Source organism: Tympanuchus pallidicinctus, unplaced genomic scaffold (genome assembly GCF_026119805.1).
Source record: "Tympanuchus pallidicinctus isolate F22 unplaced genomic scaffold, pur_lepc_1.0 scaffold5, whole genome shotgun sequence".
Classification (NCBI taxonomy): Eukaryota; Metazoa; Chordata; class Aves; order Galliformes; family Phasianidae; genus Tympanuchus; species Tympanuchus pallidicinctus.
The window spans coordinates 21,334,197-21,356,275 of record NW_026294769.1 but is presented as its reverse complement, the minus strand read 5'-3'; positions in this window follow the sequence as shown (position 1 = coordinate 21,356,275).

Here is a 22,079-nt window from a genome sequence, read left to right as displayed (position 1 = left end):
AATGTAGAATAAATGAAAACAAACCCTTTGGTGGGGAAGTTTTTTTTGGTATTAGTGGAAATCGATATTTTCTGGTAATGTGCTGACAATGTTTAAAGCTTATATATAAAAAAAGCTGTGGGGGTGGGGAAGATTTATCTTGATAATCTCTTTTGGAAAAATCTTGCTTTCCTTGATGAATGCACACAGAAGAATTCATAGTACTGTGGCACTATTCATTTAGTGCTTTCATGGAATTAATGTTTTATGCAGTGGTTAATTACATATTGTAAAAAAATGCATGTGTTCACATCACAGCAAAGGTTGAACTTTGTATGTTGTTTGTATGCAAATATGGGCAAAATAAGAAGAAAACAAAAGGCAGAATTTCTCAGTGTTACTACTTTCCATATAATTATAAATAGGATAAGGAAACTGACTGAAAGCAAAAGAACAAATAGCAATGCACGCATTTATATATATATATTGTTATATATTGTTATATATTTTATCTATCTATCTAAAGTAATTTTAGGAAAGCAGAGAAAAAAGAAGGGAGACAGTACCAAAGAATTTCTGTCTAATTCACCTAAATTAAAAATGCATGGTTTCTTGATCCTAATTTCACAAGATAAGGATTTCAATATTTTCTGTACTTCAAAATAAATGAAATAAAAACAAATAAAAATGAACACAACACTATCAAATGTATCAGGTATACTAAGGGGTACAACTGATCATCCATAATTTCAGTAGTAAGAACTTTTCTAAATTATTCTGCTTTTTAAGCTAGTAAATGCACAGATTACTTACATTTGTCAGGTCAGAAAGGCAATACTAATTGCTTTATTGTATGTTGTTTTGTCTTTTTTTTCCTAAAACAACATGACACTGAAGGTCTTGCAGTATTTTCACTGGGTAAGTATTCTTGCTTTACTTAGCAGGCTTCTTGTCTTGCAAAGTCAACCAATTCACTGGTAAATACTGTATAAGCATTTCTGTGATTGATATGAATAAAATATTGAAACCAAACAAAAGTATGATTGCTAATTACAGAGCATCTCATTCTGATATGTTTCCATTTCATACTTGTAACAAAGAGGATGTCTAAAAAGGATAACAAAATCATACTTGATTAATTTGTTTACAGTCAAGCAGTGAAGCATACACATCAATTAGGTACACTGCAGAGGACACAGAGTAATCACAATGACATATTGGCTGTTCATGAATGGTTCCAATAAATAAAAATCTGTTTCGCACAAGTGTCTATTATCTTTATTTTATATATATTTATTTCATATATATATATATACACACACACACACACAAACACACATATATATTTAAATACATATGTATTTGAGTAAAAACAACAAGATGTTCTTTGTTTTCAAACTCTGGTTTAGGCTGGTACTGTTTTGGGTTGTTTTTTGTGTGGGTTTGTTTTGGTGAAATTCTCATTTTTTATTTTTTTTTATTTTTTATTTATTTATTTATTTATTTATTTTACAGAAAAATAACTCTTCAGCTCCTTGTCATTCTCAAAGTGTTGCTAGGAAGAGAAACACACATCAAACAGCATCTTGTGAAAATAAGAAGAGTTTTGTACGAGCAAGATACAACCAAAAGATTCCATCCATTAGACAGTGAAAAATATCTCAGAAATTATTATATTATATACATATATATTCATATATTCCTAAAATTTTCTATTCCAAAAATGAGTGAGTGTGGACTGTTTCCAAAGTTAAATAAGAATGAAAAGAGAACAAAATAGGACAAATAGGGGAGCCAGTCAGGAATATAATTATACGGGAGACTGAAAGGGAGCTCTGGATTTGTCAGTATCAGTGCCTGGTATGCTTAGGCAGAAACTCACCTCTGGCTTTGTCGGATGCCACAGCTGGAAGAATATCTTCCACTTTTTGAATGTGAGGTCCTTAAAACACCATCTGAAAGAGTGCTTAGAGATACTGAAACAATGTTCCTATATTGTTATTTATACTAAGTTTTTTTCCACACAATATTTTTATTAGCATTTGATTGTGCCCTATAGAGAACCAAATAGATTTTTTCTTTTTAAAGTAAAACATATTAAAAAGTAATTTTCAGACTTGTATAAAAAGCAGATAATGCCTATATACTAATATCGTTAAAGAAAACACAGATTGTTCTTGACACAGATCTGAATTCAATCAATTCAATTAAACAAAATTAACTTTTAAACATTTCTAAGTAGTGCCTCCTATTTAGTAACATACAAACTACAAGATTGAAAAAGAGCACAATAATATTATTTGATAGAGCAAAATCTCAGATACAAGACACTGCATTTCAACATATTCACCATCATTAACTATGCATTTTCACGAGCAATGAACAAGAGCCTGTATGCTGTGCACATAAATATATGCACCAGCAGAGACAATTTATTGCCACTGTCACCACTACTGAAATGCACCACCCACTACCTCACTGTGTTCACATCCGCTGTTTGGGCTCCATAAATGTTCAGCAAGCTTTGATGAATGTCAGTGGGTGCCATTTATTCTGCATGGAGGAGTTAAATGACACACTTTCGCTTCATACACAATTCCATGCGAGACATCATTTTCTCAGACTGTTGCTCTACTGCCATCTCTTGTACGGCAACAAATTACAATGGAATATTGATGGGAAGGTTCAACCTCTACTACCATACCCTTGACATTTACCTCTACATTGTGGGCCAACATAATAAATTAAGAGGCATTACTTTCCAGTCAAACCTCATAACATCAGATGTGAGCTAAAATGTGAGAATATTTAAGCTCTAAAGAGAATTTTTTTGAATAAGAAAATTTCATTGAGAGGACAGAATGACTTTGTGAACTTCTGGTATAGACACAGGTATACTGATAATATATATGAATGTACAGATAGAAATAGAAAATAGAGTCCAATATTGAAAAGAATCCCTAGAAAAAATTCTGAATCATCTCAGTAGAAAAAAAGAAATAGCATTTTTCTTGCAGTATTTTCTTTTCCTAATTAAATTTAAGACTGTTTAACAAAAATACTCTTGGTTCCTTTTGCAGTTAAAATTTTTAGAAAAATAACTTTGAAATTAGGAAATATCATGACATTTCAGAAAAATACACTCATGCAAAAGGTTTGAATTGTAATATCATATTTCCTACAGCAGAATGAGACATTAATGGACAAAATAATATAAATGTATATAATTAAGCATTTTCCTTGAAGAAATGTTGCATAAAAAGACTAGTTTAAGTTCACAAAGTGTCCAGTGTTTTTGTTTTACTTCTACTCACTTTTGTTATTACTACTGTTCTAACTTGAAATCAAATGTTCTTTATGAAATACTTAACCAGAGTTTAAATTTTTAGAAGTTTTCCATCTTCACCTGTGCAAATATAAGATAAAAATATTGTGCAAGTTATTTTTTAATTGACATTAGCTTTTTTTGGTCTACGCTCTCAAATAATGTATCCTGCTATTGCCATTGGAATACCCACTGACAGGAAATATTTTGCTAGAGATGTCATTAAGTGTCTCTAGCAACTTCCTCTGTGAACTTTCCTTAGCAATCTATGAATTATTTGTTTCAGTGTATGGAATAAGAAGTAATTTCAATTAAGTTTACACAATATTTTATTGCAAACTGTACATGAAGTACCACTGAGAGCAAAACTTTAGTCTAAAATACATATTTTTTAAGATCTTCGTGGTCTGGCTCTGCTGCTGTTATTTTAGTATCAACACTAGAATAACTTCTGTGGGTCATACTTGAGGCCCGTTTGCCCCAGTACATCATCTCTGAAAGTGGCTAAAAGCAAATGTCTTGTAGAAAAAAAAGAAACACAAAGCAGATACATAAGCAAAAGTACTGATACTCTTATAAAAAAAACCAAACAAACAAACAAACAAAAAAAAAAAACCACAAATTTGTGTTAGCTTAAATAATTCACTGGAAAAAAAAATCTCAGTTTGAGAGGAAAAAGTGAGAAAGAAGAAAAACTACTAAAAACATCTCTTTATGCTACACTACTCCTAAAGGACCTCTGAACTACTGAATTCTCTTACTAAGAAAAAGATGAATTAAGCATGCAGCCTTTTGGCTACCTCTAGCCAACAAATTTGAGGCCAAGGCAGCAGGACAGAACTGCAAACAAGGCAGAAATAAAATAAAATAAAATAAAATAAAATAAAATAAAAAATAAAATAAAAAAAAAAAACCACAACACAGAGGGGTTGGAAGAGATATCAGGAGATAAACGAGTCCAATCCCCTTCTAAAGCAGGTACCCTACAATAGGTTGCACAGGTAGGCATCCAGATAGACTGATTATCTCCATAAAACAAGACTTCACAACCTCTCTGGGCAACCTGCTTCAGTTATACATCACCCTTACTGTAAAGAAGTTCTTCTATGCATTAGAACTTTCTGTGTTCAAGTTTTAAGCCATTACTCCTTGTCCTATCGTCACGCACCACTAAAAGCCTGACCTCATCTATTTTCCTCCCGCTGTCCTTTAGATATTTATAGAAGTTATCCAACCCCCCTCACTCTTCCTCAGGCTGAATAGACCCAGGTTATTCAGCCTTTCCTCATATATGAAATGTTCTGGGTGCTTCATCATCTTTCTGATCCTCTGCTGTATCATTCTACACGATCTCTCTTTTTTGAGCTGGGGAGCCCAGAACTGGATACAGTACTCTAAATGTGGCCTCATCAGGGCAGAGTAGAGGGGGAAGATCCTTTGACCCACTGACCATAATCTTTTTAAAGCACCCCAGGATACCTTTGGTCTTCTTGGCCACAAGGGACACTGCTGGCTCATGGCCAAACTGTTGTTCACAAGAATACCCAAGTCCTTCTCTGCAGAGCTCCTCTCCAGCAGGTCATCCTGACCCATATCAACTCTACACTTGCTCTTGTTAAACCTTATCAGGTCTAACAACTTTCCAGTCTGTCCAGGTCTTGTTGAATGACAGCCTAGCCCTCAGGTGTGTCAGCCACCTCTCCCAGCTTTGCATCAAACTTGCTGAGGGATGACTATCCCTTCTGCCAGGTCGCAGATGAAGGTCATTGCTCTAGTTGAACACTTACTTCAAACAATTCCCAAATATCCAGAGTAGATTCTAGAAGAAAAAGACTTCCTGTAGTTTCTCATTTGAACAGAGGATGTCACACCACCACTAACAGCTTGTGTTGCGTGCTTAAATCTTTGTAACATTATAATTACAGAGTTAAGGCTGAGAAATGACTGCATGATAATGAATTTAGAGTTCAGGAAACAATGACTTCACAGAACAATGTTTCTGTTTCCAGGATGTCTCATTTCAGATGTATCCATAACAACCTAAGTACATGTATATAATTGCAAAGAAGCTAATTTAAATCTAAAGGTCAATTTATACACAAAGGATGACTATTAAAAGACGGTTCTGAACAGCTCTATGAATAATGTCATCAATAATATCATGACTCAATTCATTTAATGCAGATGCAGAAGCTTCTAAACAAAGTCTGTTCAGAACAAGTCTTCCTTACCTTCCCTGTCAGGGCTATAGCACAAGAGAGTCTGTTTTCGCTATTGATCATCTTAGCAGCATGAGATACTTGTCTGTGTTTTCTTTACTGTCTCAGAAAAGAGATGCTAGCAAACAAGAGCTCATTTCAGAAGCTGGAAGGAAAAAGTCCCTGTTCAGACAACCTCAGTCCCTTTTGACTCCTTTCTAACAGATAGGATGCTTATGAAGTCAAAAAAAGTTTATATAAGCTTCAGCAATGAAAATGAAATTTCTTCATTCTATTCAGTTGTTTAAGAATGCAAAGTAGAAGGTAGATACTTTTTCAAGGAATACATGCATTAAATAGAAAGTTCATTAAAGATTGCAACCAGTATAAATTCCAGAAGTGCTCTTTGGATTTGACCCCTCCAGATGTCGTTCTGTCAAAGAAATATTTTTAAAACAGAACTTTAATGCACTCGCAATGTCAAAAGCCATATTTCTTTAGTCATTTGGCATTAAGATAGAATTATCAGTAAAGTTCATATACTTCATGAAGTTAATATCCCCACAGACATTTTAACACAGCTGTTGTATATGTAATTAAATTGTAATTGTAGTGATTGAAAGATAATTGTGTAAAATCAGAGTATCTCCCCACAAAACCGACGGAAACGTAAAATTCAGCTTATTGCACATATCTCTTTTCACCCACATTGCAGCACTTTTAAAATCTAAGTAGATGATCAGTGAGACAGGTGTTTTTAACAGAGACCTGGAAATAGTAAAATAGGAATTAAAATCAGAGTCTAGACACCAGAATAAAGTAATATCATCTAAAGTACTCCTAGCTGTACATTCTGTAGCCTTCTATCTTCATGTACTATTAAACTACAAAATATCAAGTGCTAAATAAAACACAGCTATCATTTAAGAATCCTACTTTGTTTTCTGCTGCTTAGTTAGTATACACAAAGAAAGCTTTCAGCTGAGAAAGTTATAGCATATTCCCTTTTTATAACAATTTTATTTGTTAGATCTTTATAACAGGCTAAACCACTACAATGCAATATCTACAAACTACAGTAGTCTAAAAAGGGATTTATCTCAGTATTTTATGAACTTTCCATCTGTTCAACAGTGCCATTATTACTGTGCTCTCTTAAAAAAATATATTGTTAAGATGTTAAATTAAAACAATTCCAAAGTTCTATGTAGCTTGAATAAACTCAAAATAATAATTTCGAATAATTCATTTGTTACAAATTAGCCATCTGCAGTCTATTCAAGACTAAGCTGGCAATGCCATGATCTCAGTCTCCAATCTTCTATTAGTGACCTTATTCTCCTTTGTGAAGCAGACTATGAAAGTCCACTTTATTAAGTCCACTGGACTGACCATTCAAAGCAGATTGCAGAACTGAGGCCCTTCTTATCAATTTTTGCTGCTTCACAGCTGTCTAGTTGCTTACCAAGAATGACAGCTATCTATAGTATACTATTTTTTTGTAGAGACAAAATTCCTCTTACTACTGGATTAAACAGGTTTCTTACCAGAATCCTTGCTGGAGAAGTGATTGTATGGTAGCCATCTCATTCCAGATTTTGAGCATGTAGCTTATTTTTGAATGTTGAGAGGTGAACTGGTGCCATAAATCAACTAAACTTAGCACTTCAAAGAATGATTAAAAGGCAAAATAATCCTTCTGCTATAAACCATAAGATAAAAGGGCAGGCACAGCGAGGAGAAGAAATCAGACTATCACAAAGCAAGGGAGCACTCGTGTTGTTATGTTCAAGGTAATGTACAAGCAGGACAAAACAGCCTGACTGCAGCGTTACCACCTGACAAAAAGCAGCTAGATGTGCAGTTGTTATTTTAATCTTTGAAAAAACAGTGTTTTAATACTGGTTGCAAATAAAATTTATTGGGACATTTCTGCTGACATATTGATTTGCTCAGGCTTTCATATATTTCACCCTTTACTGAAGGAAGATAACATATGGTTTTTGGAGGTTTCGTGATAAAATGTACTCCTAAAACAAGGGGCCAGGGAGGTTATATACACTTCCATTTATGCTACAAGACTCAAGGATAACAAATGTTTAGCTGAGATACTCGTTCATCTTACAAAAAATTTGCTCATTGTAGAAACTGTTGTTTTTAACTGTTTGAATTTTACAGGAAAGGAAAAAATATCTAGGCTTCTCCTTTTCTTAAATTCACTTCACTATTATAAGTCTCAGTAAGACATATGCCAAAGTTATACAAGCATATAAAGTTGAAAACAGTAATGCAGATAGAAGTCCACTCTATTGACAAATAATGAAATTCTTTTCAAAGCAAGCACAAAGCTTGATGCATTCCATCTCCTTCTCCTAGCTTATATTTTTCACACACATCTGTCATTCTTCATGCTTAGGATTCTAAGGAATTCTTTGGGCTTAGACTTTAATATTAGTAATCATATTAATCTTTCAAACTTTCACAAGCCTTAAGTGCAAAAGCAGCATATGGCTGTGCAACAGAGAACCTCTGGAGATTTTATATTCCTCCAAAAGCACATAAAAATCTTGTGTTGTGTTCATTCTTATTCATTGCTTGCCTGACCATATTTTAACCCTGCAAGTATCGAGATATCAGTCTAATTCATTATGTTTTATTTGGTACCATCTGCACCCAACGGATTGTATTCATGGAAAATTAAAATCCCCTTCTACAAGGGCAGTGCCTGGGTGTCATCACAGTAACAGATCTATCAAAGCAATAAATAGCAATGTAAGTGACTGCATCTTTTACAACTACACAAGGCCAATAAGCTGCAATTAGTACATCTTACTGAGTATTTGAACAGGATTATGGATTCTGATACCTAGGATGAAAAAATACAATTACAGCCAGTGATATCTTAGAGACTAATAACCCACTCTTGCAATTTGTAAGACAAAGGAGGAGACTTTTTTATATCAGGTGATTAAAGAGTGACACTATTGAATGCAGAATCCCATTTAAAAATTATATCAAGAATATTAAGAGTGCATAGTTAAGCATTCATTTCATAAAAAGCCAGCACTTTATTAATTTTTAATAATAAATTGAAATTTTATAGATGTATGTCGCATACAAAAGGCATTAAAAGAACATTAAAGTTGCAAAATCAAACATTTAAAAGTTAGGGAGTGAAAGGCTTAATTAGCCCTCTTGTGCATAGACATTGATGGTTTTTCCTCAAATCACACTGTATTAGAACCATCAGGATTGGTTTCTCTTGGTTGCAGCTTTAAGGCTGAACTATTAGTGACTATCTTTTTTTTCTCTCTACTGTCTTATTCTTACCTTCTTCACAACAGATGTGGTCCTGCAGGAAAAAAGTCTATAATGAAGTACAGATAAAGACATTTTCTCCTACAATAGAGATACTATAGTAGCTAGTAAAGAGGTAAGCTCAGAAGGATCATGTAAAACAAAGTAAAGCTATATAACTTCATCAAATTGTGTTCCTACTTCAGAACTTAATAGACCTCTGGAATCCTCTGTGACTCTACAACATTTTACAGTTTCTTCTTCTTGAAGAAACAATCTCTCAAAACCACACGGGCAGACCACATCTATTATTTGGAAAGGCCACTAGTCCTTATTAACTGAAACAAATAAATGTTTTTGAGTGTAGATCTGTAAACAAACGGTGAACTTTGATATTCAAAAAGGCCGAAATCGTCCTTAATCTGATCTGAATTTTCAACAAGTATCACAAGAGATGATTTCAAATATAGATGACATTAAACATATAAGCTAGGAGAATCATAATAGCAACAAAGTATTTAGATCATTCCTCTATACAAATCATCCCCCTGCTAGTTTGCTACAAAGCAGAAACAAAATACAAAGTACATATATAAATATCACATACTGGTTTATTCTGCTATGTGTCTTGTAAAAAACTATTATTACTGAGAAAAACTGAATTGTGTTTATATAAGTCTGCTTTCATGCTTGAAATGATAACCAAGATCTTGGATTCCTTAACTACAGTAAGTCTGTCGCCCATATGAATCTTGAAGAACCACTAAGCTCAGATGTTCACAGAATTTTTAAGGAACAGGTAACATTCCGCTAATCGAAACAACTCCAGATACATTTTGTTTTATCTTTATGCTGAGCACTACACAATCTGTCTTGCCTGTTGCCACCACTGTAAGCTATTAAAGACAAAAGATTCAAATATCACTCAAAAATTGCGGAAAAAAATAATCAAAAGTTGTAAATACAAGTTTATATAACAAAACTACTTTAAAGTAAAATAAAGATATTTTATAGTACCACAAGTTAATGTAAACCACAAAATAATAACTCTTCCGGGAGAATTAAAATCAGGTGTAAAATCCTCATTTAGTTTACAGTATTGTACAGAAGTTTTTTATATAAGTTTCAAAACATGGCCCAAGTAGGAATGAAATGAAAATATCAAAATGCTCAAGAGATATTTATTGCTTTGCTTCTTCTGTTGGCATGAATTATTATAAAAAAAAAAAAAAAAAAACACACGTGTGATTTCATTTGCTTTGTGCTTCACCTTGTACAACACAAGCTTTGTCAAAGATCAAAAGACCAGATAAAATAACAAAAGGCTTATACTTCTTTTTATAAATAACTGTTACCAGATATCTAAACAAAGTCACAATTCATCTTGTTCACAGTCATTCCAGCCTTCAGCAGATGCATGCTTTGAACAAATTTATTGGCCTTATGAATAAAGATTAGCACTCTTCTGTTCAACTCTGTTGGAGTGAATATTATTCTACAGTAAATTGACATCAAATTCAACTGTGGGGATATTTAAATTAAAACTGACCAACCCCATTGGTTGCATTTCCAAAGCACCACATGGAAAGAACTCACACTTAATAGTAATGAAAATCTTTACAAAAGTGTGCTTTTGTCTCTGTTCTTAACCTAAAGATAATTTCTAACTTCTATAAGGGAGAAAATGTAAAAGTGAAAGACAATGAAGTAAAACCAATTAAATCTTTTAAAGTCAAAAATAATCACGTCTGGTTAGCCCATGAGTCTGTAATCTTAGTTATTACTTAAGCTTAGCTAAGGGCTAAGCATTAGGACTGGGAGGAATTGATCACAGGTCAGATTCGTAACAATTTGACTACATTTCTTAACCAGTCTAAATAAGTAAATGAGTCAAGGAAAAAATCAAGCATAAGGACATTAAATTTTAGCTACTGTTGGACAGCACCTAACTTCAGCAACGGTAGCTTTGCAAACAGCTTATCTCCCAGTTCTTCTTGTCATTAAAGCATTATGTCCGTTAATTGCAGACAGTAAAATAAAAATTACTTAAAACTCAATGACATTAGGTAAAGAAAGAAACAAAACTATACACAACTAAAGTGACAATATATGTCTACCAAAACCCACTTCAAAAAAAAAAAAAAAAAAAAAAAAAAGAAATAATAACCCCAAGGACCTCTGCAGAATCATAGAATGGTTTGGGTTGGAATGGACCTTTAAGATTATCTAGTTCCAATCCCCTTGCTATAGCAGGGACACCTCTTTCCAGACCAGGTTGCTCAAAGCCCCACTCAGTCTAGTCTTGAATTCCTCCAGGAGTCCATAAGCACCCAGGTCGAGGCGACTGCCATTATCAATACAAACTGGAATATGAAGGGATTTAAGAGCAGTCCTGCTGAGAAAGACCTGGGGGCACTGGTGACTGGGAAGCTCGACATGAGCCAGCAGTGTGCCCTCACAGCTCAGAAAGTTACCTGGAACAGATAACCTAGTGCTGTGGTTGATGCCCCATCCCTGGAGACTTCCAAGGCGGGACTGGATAAGGTCCTGGGCATCCTGTTATCTAGCTGTGGTACTCCAGTTCATTGCAGGGAAGTTGGACTAGATGGCCCTCCTTCCAACTCTCAGGAGTCTATGATTTTATGACTTGTAAATAACAAGACTTCTGAAAAAGAAAAAAAACAAACAAACAAACAAAAAAAACATTTCAAAGTGAAAGTGTACATAAATTATTGAAGGGGAAAACAAGGAAAAATGATCTTGATTTTCTGGACAACAATCACTCCATACTAATACTATACTGTAATCAAGTTAGAACACTTTATCTTGAAAGATTAAAATATTTTAGTCTAAGCTGCCTATAAAGCTACTGTATTTTCCATTGTTTTTTTGTTATGTTTTGTCAGGAATAATTTATAATTTCAGCCCTAAAGAACAACAACAAGATAGAAGGGAAAAGGGGGAAAAAAGATCAAAAACATGATTTCTTCACATCTCTTTATAATAATGAATTTTAATAATTTCAAAATAAAATGTATTTTACCCCCAAGAACCTTTAAATAAATAATAGCAGTGGTAATAAAAGGAATAATATAATTTTTGATATATTATTTATATATATATATTATTTATATAAATTATTGATATATAGATTTAACTGATCTAGAAAATAAGTGAGGGACTCATGTATGATCATTTGCTACACTCACAGGGTCTATAGTCATTTATGATCTCCTTACATTGTTGGTGTGGAGAATGAGTGTAACTGATATGTTAATGTTCATATTACCTGCTGCCTGTTATTCTGTACAACTTCACGGAGTTAAATTAAAAAGACACCTAGCACAATTGAATTGTGATTAACAATAACATATAAACTGGGAAAATATCCTTTATCCACAGAAGACCAGTGAATTTGCTTCCTTTGGTAACCACCAAGCTAACAAAAGTACTGGCTGTTTTTGTTAGTGGAGGGAGAGAGGAAGGGCAGCCTAGGATCAAGGTGGCTGACCAGTAATAGCTACTGTCTGACACACAGCTACAACAGCAGGGCACCTAGCTTCTCTGAAATATGAGTGCAAAGCAGCCAAAATCCAGAGCAGTTAATTGTTCCATGTCTTCATTCCACTAAAAGCAGTCTTGGGCTCTATGGAGGAAAAAAAAAAACACACACAACAAATGGTGCAGAACTGCCTGTGGGTTTGCTTACCTTTTTTTATTTCATGTGAAAATTATTCTGTGTCAATCTAAAGAATTCTTAGTACCAAAGCCATCTTCTATACTAAACTGTAATGTAGAGAATAGACACTTCTGATGCTGGACTCTGCAGCAAAGCTTTCTGTCTCTCCCAGACTACAACAGTTTGCTTACAAGAGCTACATTGAAGTGTTCAAGGAAAAGACAAGGTTCAGATAAGACCACCTTTGAAAAAATTTTTAAGCCTCTTATTATTCACCTCTGATAAACATTTGAAAAAAAAAAAAATCTGTTCTGACTCATAGCATATGCTAAACATAGACACTTTAGACAAGTTTTTTTTTTTTTTTTTTTTTAAAAAAAAAAAAAACCACAAGCTATTTAGGGAGGATTACGCACCAAGAAAGGTACCAACAGATATGTACCAACGCTCACTTCACACGCACCTAGCATTCCTATGGCCATCCTGTGTTATTATCTTTCAGCCACTTCAGATTACCTAAACACATTTTACTTACATTTCTGTGTGACATTAAGGTTTATTTTCCCTTCTGAATTATCAAGCAGCCTTTTTTTAAATGAGGATCTGCTTATTTGATCAGAGAAAACATCTTCTGGAGATGGCTTCTCTGACTGATTCAAGTGTATGCACAAGGGATAGTCAATTAAAGATATGCTTAAATGCCCAATAGGTATTGGAGTGGTTGTTCTGGATAGGCAGGGCAGACTGGTGTAACACAAAGAACAAACTGCCTTATCCATCCTATACACCGACATTTAAACATGAGAATTGACCTATCAAAACGAATAACTAACCACTTTTTGCCGGCCTCAAATGTACCTGATATCAGCATTTACACAGAAAAGTACAGAACAGGAATCTGGAACATAAGCTTAATAGGATGTGCTGGAACTGTTACTGGAACATCTTTATTCCTTAAAAGAAGCAAGCACTATTCCTACACAAGGGATACCACCATGTATCTTAACAGGGCTTAGTGAACGGCAAAGAAATGCAAGGAAGTTAAAAAACAGTAGATGTGAGAAGCAGTATCAAAACAATACAACTCCAGCTAACAGACAACCAACGAAAGTAAGTGGTCAACTGGCTAAACTATTTATTCGGGAATTATGCATGACTAACTCAGCTCTAACGATATAGTTTACATTTCCTTTGACTACTACTGAAATTGTACTGTGATCTGCATACGCCACTCACCTGATATTGTATAAGTCCACATCTGGCATATGTTCCCATTGTTGGAGAATTCCTGGATCTGAGAACCCAAGGTCATTAAGAAATGCTGCATATGTTTTCTCACATGAAACATGCCTGTTCCCAGTACTGAACATCCTACTTATTCAAAGTAGCAGATCCACCTAATGATTCCTATTTTCATTTTATTTGGTCATTTATGGGACTGGTAGTTATAAGGTGTTTTTCTTGTGTTGCTCTTTTTTACCTCTGATTAATTTCATAGATTGTGTTGTACAAGAGATGATATATTTGCTAAATGAGTACCTGTTTATATGCAACTATCCATGCATGATTATCTGGGGCCATGTCATGACATTTCATTGTACTGTGTCAATTTCTTGGGTTTTTTTTTTTTTTTTTTCTTCCTTATACTTGGAAAAAAGTTTTGATTTCTCATTTTCTTAAATTACATTGAACAGAAGAAAAAAATAAAAAAAAAAAAAAGGCTTTATTAATTTCAAAAATAGGGAGGAAACAGAACAGAATAGGATCTTCCAAACACAAAAAGGAAGATTTTATATTATGATAAATTTAATCTGGCAAAACAAGAACGCTAAAATCAAATCTTAAATTAAGAAATTTTAATGACTGATGTTGTTTTACCTCATTTATTTGTTTCACACAACATATTGTTGAGAGCGAGGAGATTTCTTGCCAAAGCAACTATCAAAACTCTGGAAAACCACAGGTATTTATTAATATGCCTGAAAAAAGATGTGCCTAGTTTATTGTGCCTGATGTGTAATTGAGAAAAGTTCTCAAAAGAGGGTTTTTTTCAAAGTTGTAAGCAGCTGATCTGAAAAAGGCCTTCCTGAATGGGAGGAAGCCTCTGATTTAGAACTCTCTATGGAGACTACAGCAATTTCGGAACTCAGATGCTCAGAGAACATCTGGGCACGTAATGAGAAATGATCATTTTCTTGCTTTTTTAGATACATAAAACTATACAAAATGCAGTAGTAATATCATAGCTTGATGATCGGTATTATCTTAGAACAATTCAAACACAATACTAGAAAGAAGGAAAACAAAAACAGTATCTTGATATAATTTGAGATGCAAGCAGAGATACCCAGATCAGAGGTACTAAGGCCTACCTAAATCAAAGAGCTCTGGTTTAGTTCCATAATGCTAAGTCTTTAGCATCTCAGAGTTCATCAAATGGGGATAATTCAGAAAAGAAAAAAAAAAAACAAGTTTAGATTCTGCACAGTTTGGCCTTTGAGAAATGAACTGAAGTACAAATTTTATATACCTGTATACATCAGTAAGAGAAATCCTTGAAAAGTGTGAGTATCAAGCAGCAAGAAGAATGACTTCAAGTTATATAAGGAGACATAAATACAATAAATGAGGACTCCAAAGCAATATGCAATTTCCTAGCCTTCAATCATACTCAGTGGTTAAGTAGTCTCCCAAATCAGGGGAAGAAAAGCCTCACTATTCCAGTAGCTTAACCCTGCGTTCTCTTACTGTGTTAAGATAGAAAATTATTATACTAGAAGTTATATCAACTTTATTATTCAACCAAAAAAAAACAAAAAAACAACAACAACAACAAAAAAAACATTATGAAGCAGGCACCTAAATAAACTTTCAAAAACTGTCTGGAAAAAAAGTACTACAGCATACATGACTAGGAATAACATTTTGTTGGCAAAGCCCATTATAAGATGACCAAAAGGAATTATCAAGAAGAGGTGTTCGAGAGAGATTCCAGAAGAAGATCACAAAGATGATTAGGGGCCTGGAGCATCTTCCTTATGAGGAAAGGCTGAGAGTTCCGGTACCATTTGGCTTGGAGAAAAGACAACTGGAGAGGGAAATTTATCAGTGTTTTTAAAATTTAAATGTTAGTGGCTCTTTTCAATGGTGTGTGGCAACAGAATAAAGAGGAATGAGTAAAAACCTAAAGAACAGAAAGTTCCATACAAACATGCAAGAGAAGTTCTTTATTGTAAGGGTAACAGAACTGGAAGAGACTGCCCAGAGAGTTTACGGAGCCTCCTTCTCTGGAGATGGTCAACACGTATCTGGACACTTTCCTACTCAACCAACTGTAGGAAGCCTACTTCTGCATATCAACAAGTCCAATTCCCTTACTGAAGTCCCTTCCAATCCCCAAGATTTCTGATTCTGTGATCATGCTTACATCCAGCTATGTTCTTAATAGAAAATTACTTAGGTAATATTATCTTCTGCTGAAACAGACTAACATACTATGGATTCAAATTCATGAGTCACAAAAACCAAGCAGTAAAACTGATTGAAGGAGATTTTCTAAATCTTACTTGTGACCTACACTGTCAAGATAGAAAACTCAAAATTTGCCACAGTAAAGACAAGAACAAATGTCTAAATATCAGTCTTAAACTCATTGCTTTCTTTTGTAAGATAGGAAAAATAAATAAATAAAACCACCCTGGAAAACAGATGTTGATCCATTTAAATCAACCTATGTAATGAATGTCCTACCCAAGATAATGCAGTATAAACCAAACAGAATACAAGGAGATGAACAGAAGGTAAAACATGAGCAAATATTAAAACAATGGTAGCAGTCACATTGCATACCTGGCTTGCATGCTAACAGTCTCATATAATAATCATGCTTGATGAAAGAGATAAGACAGGATAAGCAAAAATAAATCTTCTGAAAAGTTTCATCTAGTATTAGCAGCTTTTTCTCTGTCTCTCAAAGGTAAAGCTGCCATCTAACCTTGCTTCAACATTTATTTTTTTATATATAAGTTTATTTGATGCTTACTACCACTGAAGTTTCAAACTGAAATGAAACCTGTTCAAAACCACTATCAGCACCTGCAGATTTTCAGTGAACTGTTTTCTTATTTAACAACAAGGCCTCTCACCATAAGGGCCCCTGAGGCAAGAAGTGGTTCTGTTTTTGAAAAAGAGATGTGCAGTAGACTACTGACTTCATTTGAGGACAAAGGAGAAGTTAACAAAACTGGGAACACAACAGAAACCTGAAATTAAGATTGCATGACCTCTATAGTTCCTTCTCATCCCCATTCCACCCACCCTACCCCCTCTACCTCTCGAAAGATAACAGGCTCTCTTAGATTTAATAGATGCATAACTATTGTCAAAGACTTTGGATAAATGAAACAGGCATCAATAATCTCTGCTGTGCAGAGAAATGTTTTGTCCAATATGACCAAAACAGTGTGATATGTTAAAGCACATAGATGCACAGAAGCAGAAAGAACATTTCAGGACAGAGAATAACTTAAAGTAGATTTTAAATAGAAAGCATATGCTTCACATTGTTTCCAAGGCTAAGCTGGGACTTTGATACATATCTTTGATGACATCACTGGCTTTATGGCTAGTACAAAATAAGAGCCTTTGGTTAAGAACTTTCTCAGTGTTCCAAAGATATTTACACGTAAAACTAGTGTTCTGTGTTACTCCTCCTTCTTTCTTTGCAATGAGAAAAATTAGAGATTTTATGAACTCAGCTATTCCATACTTAGTAGTATTAGCATATATGGAAATAAAGTGCATTTACAAGTTTAAGAAGTTGACAGCAACATAGCTCCTGAAAAATCTTTGCTTATCCCCTGATTCAGTATAAGTTTTAATCAGATTGACCTACAGCATATAATCAGACAGTTTCCATTAGGACAAATTTAAGATCTTATCCATTTCTTGTAAAACCTGAAGTCTTAGCGATTAACTTAATCATTAACAGATGAAAGATGACTTGTCTAATTTAATTCCTGTCAAAACCATCCCAGATCAGAGATCTAATGTGAGCTCTGAGCAAACAGTTATCACATCCTAAATGTTAACCTAAAAAAAAAAAAAAAAAAAAAAAGTCTAATTTGACCTTTTTCATCTCCTTGTATTTCTTCTACAAATATTTTCATATTTAAACTGTTTTCTGTTCTTACTATCAAGAATAACTTCCTAATTTAAATTGAAAATATTAAAACAGTATTAATTATAGAAGTATAAAATATTAGTAGCATTTAAAGCCTTAGAAAGGCTCTTTGCTTCACTTTGATATCATAGGTTCCATACTCGGACCTACCTACACATGACTGCTTGTTACTCCTCTCCATTAACTCGGACAGCTGAATTAACTTCAGAATTGTTAACCTGAATTTATATTTAATAAACAGATAATACCCATTTAATAAGCAAACTGAAACATAATCCAATAAGAGGATATTTTAATATGCTTTCTAACATGAGCATATAGGCAACTGGCAGTAGACTGAGAATTCACACCTCCTTGCTATGCTTGCCTTTTAACATAAGCTTCAAATTAGAGTAAGAAAGGTTTTTTTATTAAAAAAAAAAAAAAAGCAACAAGCAGTATCTTTGCCTATGTCATCAATCAAAACTACAACAATGCACTTATAGAAATGGACCATTTCTCATTAAGTCACTCACTTTCAGCTCTATTCATATGTCACAGAGTTAACTAGATCAATCCATGCCCATGACGGGGGGGAAGGGGGAAGGCAGTAGGCCCCTGGCCCCCTCCCCCACAAAATGGGAAGGAAAAGGGATAGGGAGATGGGAGCTGGGCTCAAGGAAGGAAAAGAAACAAAAGCAGCAACAATCTACAGAGGAAAACTTATTTTACTATGATATCGGAAAGCAAGATAACACAATATAATACAATCTAATTGAAATTGAGACTAATAAATCAAATAAAACAGAGAGAGAGAGTTCCTGAGACTAAGTCAAATCTGAAAAAGTTTGGTATGGCTAGGAAAGCACCCTCCAGCATCCACTGCAAGGCAGTAATAGACAACCCAACCCAGAAGGGCCAGATCCCATGACTTCTGTGATGTACAGGAAAAGGTACCCAGAATTGGAGCACTAACACTTTAACTCCCAATGCACTACATGATGTTATTGATGTGGATATTATTGATGTGGATATTATTGATGTGGATATTATTGATGTGGAATACTGAAAACCAATTAACACAAAACCATGACACCATACTTTATGCAAATATACAAGTGCTGTACAGGAGTGAATACAACCAGAAGTTATTTTTATTTATTGTCAGACAAAGCTTATCTCTCACATAGCCAAAGCAAGAATCTGAAATTCAAGCAAACCTAAAAACATATTTATTTTGGGAGTACCTGAATAATCTTTACTAGACAAGACTAACTGTCTTTAAACTCTGAACTCATATCTGAAGTACATTTGCTTGAGCTGCAGAAAATTCAAACCTATGCCTACTGAAAAGTCCATTAATGCAACTTTCCTACTCTTTACAGAATGCATAATTACATATTTCTTTAACACTGACATTAGTGCACAATTTGCGTTTATCAGATCTGTGCATTCAGTCAAGAAAGGAAGCCTTCCATGCCTCTGCTCTTACACAATTACAATTTAAGATTGACTTCTGAGATTCCTACACCTAATAATAAAAATCTTAAAAAAGAAAAGTAGAAACATTATCTCCACTACTTTCTGGCTTACAGCTGAAGAGCATACTTAAGTGACACCCTGAACAGAAATGCTGAATAGATTTATAGATATTCATACTTGCTAGCTTCCAACTTACAATTTTCCAAAAAAAAAAAAAAAAAAAAAAAAAAGAACAATTAACCAATGTTATTTCAGCAGTGTCAAACTCACTGACTCTATTTATTCTATCAACACCAATGGAGTTTATCTGGATTAAACCTGGTAGAATAAGATTTCTTAAATTTAGCAACTATATGTTTTCCTATAGAATTTCAGAGCAGAGTTTTCTCTCCATTGACTGAACTTGTAAATCACTCTTGTGCTAAGAAAAAAATATTCCCAAAGTTTGCTGCTGCAACCCAGGTCTCTCAGATTCGTGAGCCTAATACCAATTTTCAGAATAAAATTATCTGAAAATTCATATATTATTATATCACATTTTGTTGTCTACAGATATTTCTGTGAGGCTGTAGTAAGAAAAATCAATATGATCGTTTTTCTTTAATGCATGAAATGACAAAAAAAACCATATTTCTGAAGTTCTAGCTTTAACAGCTGATGTTTGTCCTTGGACACAAGTATCTATTTGGTTGCTGTGGGTTTTTTCTAGAAGATTTCTCAAATACTACAGAACAAATGTCTGGAGACAAAAACATCTTTATTATTATCCTAATTTTATACATACTGAAAATTACCTAGATCTTATATTTTTATGTTTTGCTGTTGTTGTTTTTAGTACTAAGTATAGAGAATAAACTTGTTCACCAAGGTATTTCTGCCCATCTTTCTAAGTACTATTTAAAATGGAAAAGCAACAGCAAAGGCAGAACTTGATAAAAATGATAAGCCCACAGAAGAGATTATAAGAAGTCTAACAGTTGCAAAATAAAAAAATGAAAATTAAAGCTTGTGTATGGAATGAGTTGTAATATTACTAAAATTTCACTTCAAATAATAGCAGTACAGTATGAAAAAATAGCACATTGAGCAGTCCAAGCAAAAAATGCTGCAGCTTTTTTACCTCATAAATACTACTATATTCCAAAAATCCTCCATTTTACCTGCTTCAGATTATTCAGAAAGCTGAATTGGTAACTTGCAAATATACGGGTTTTCTCTTATTAGCAAAGTTATTCATTCAAAACTCCTCCAATGTGAAAACGACAGTATTGACACTATTTTTACATTTAACTACCCAAGGTGTAAAAACAAATGAAAATCAGGCGCTTAACTTTCATCTTTCCTAATTTCGTGCTGATTTATGAATGATCTTGAGTACAGTCACCTAAAAATTAACCAGAGAATAGCTGAGAACACTATGTTATGGGTGTTGGGTATGAGATATAATCACTGTTTATAAAGCTACCTATGCCCAGGTCCCAAGCTTAAAAAGAAGAATGAATAGTCAACAGCACTCTTAGCAAGTGTTAGAATTGAAAAAAAAACTCTTCAAAACAGGGCTAACAGTAAAGTCTTAGCATTAATGTTACGTTGAAGTCCACTGCTGAGCCTCCTGAAGTTCTGGTTCTAGCATTAACCAGTCACTGCTGTAACTTCCCAGCAACATGGCAAAATACTCTGCTGAGGGTGTGTCACTTTGACAAACGCAAGGGATTGGAGCAGCTCTGACTTCTTGCCTTTATTTTATAACTACAATCTGTATTGTGTTTCCTTATTTGTTTGGTTTTCAAGAATATTAACTACCATTAATTGATATAACTAACAAGGAGTTTAATTAATATATCACAGTTCATTTCTTTGCAGAGCCAAGTCTCAATAAAGGAAGCACTCCACAGAAATGGAAAGTGTTCAGAGAAAGCAGACAAGGATAATCAAATGTCTAGTGTGGCTTCTTCAAAAAGAAGAAAGGAAATTCTAGCCTAGGCTTTGAGCCATTGAGTCAGAATTGAGTCTCTCTCAGTGAGAGAGACTTGGAGAAAGTGCCTGCAACCAGCTCCTCCAATTTATGTTCTTCCCCAAGACTTTGCTTTTATTCAATGTCATGTAAGACACACTGAGATGAACGGACCTTTCCTATCAACAAGTACTCTTACATTGTTAAGATCAATACATGTAAAACAGAAGGAAAATGAAGAGACACAAGGAAATCAATAAATTTCTCAGTTGTTGCCTTTATCTATCCACTTACTAGACAGACTCTTCCATTTGCAGAAAAATTCACTCCTTATTGTTTCTAATTCTGAAAGTTCAAACACACATATCCATATCTATGAGTATACATGTGTCTGTATATTTATACATATCTAATATTATGGCTAATTTTTTTGTTGTGTTTGTGTCATGCAAACTTACTCTGATCAAATAGTTGTTAATAAATAAAAAAGAAGAATATTTTAATGCATTTTAACTTCTTGGCACTTGAAGAGATTAATCTGATTTATTTTAATGACACCTACCTTAATGAATTAGATTACAATTTGATTTTGATTAGATAGAAACGACTAGAGAGACTGCCACTAAAGAAGAGAGCAAAATAGCCACCAGCCTGGAGTGATGTAAACTGTAAACCAGAAGTCAGCACTTCTCTTTGATATTTTCAGTGCTTTTTTGATTGAGCATTTATTATTATTATTATTTTTAAGTATTATTATTTTTAAGTATTATTATTTTTAAGTATTATTATTTTTAAGTATTATTATTTTTAAGTATTATTATTTTTAAGTATCTGAAGAACTGTCTCATGTTTGAATTCTTTCTGTCCTCTTCCAAGTGCATTTTTCTATTGTATAAATTCTTGAAGTCAAGTCAGAGTATAACTTTAGGACTGCTTTATGTAAGGAATATGAGATAACCCCCCATAAGTTAAAAACAAATATGATATATAAAAGTCCCTCAACA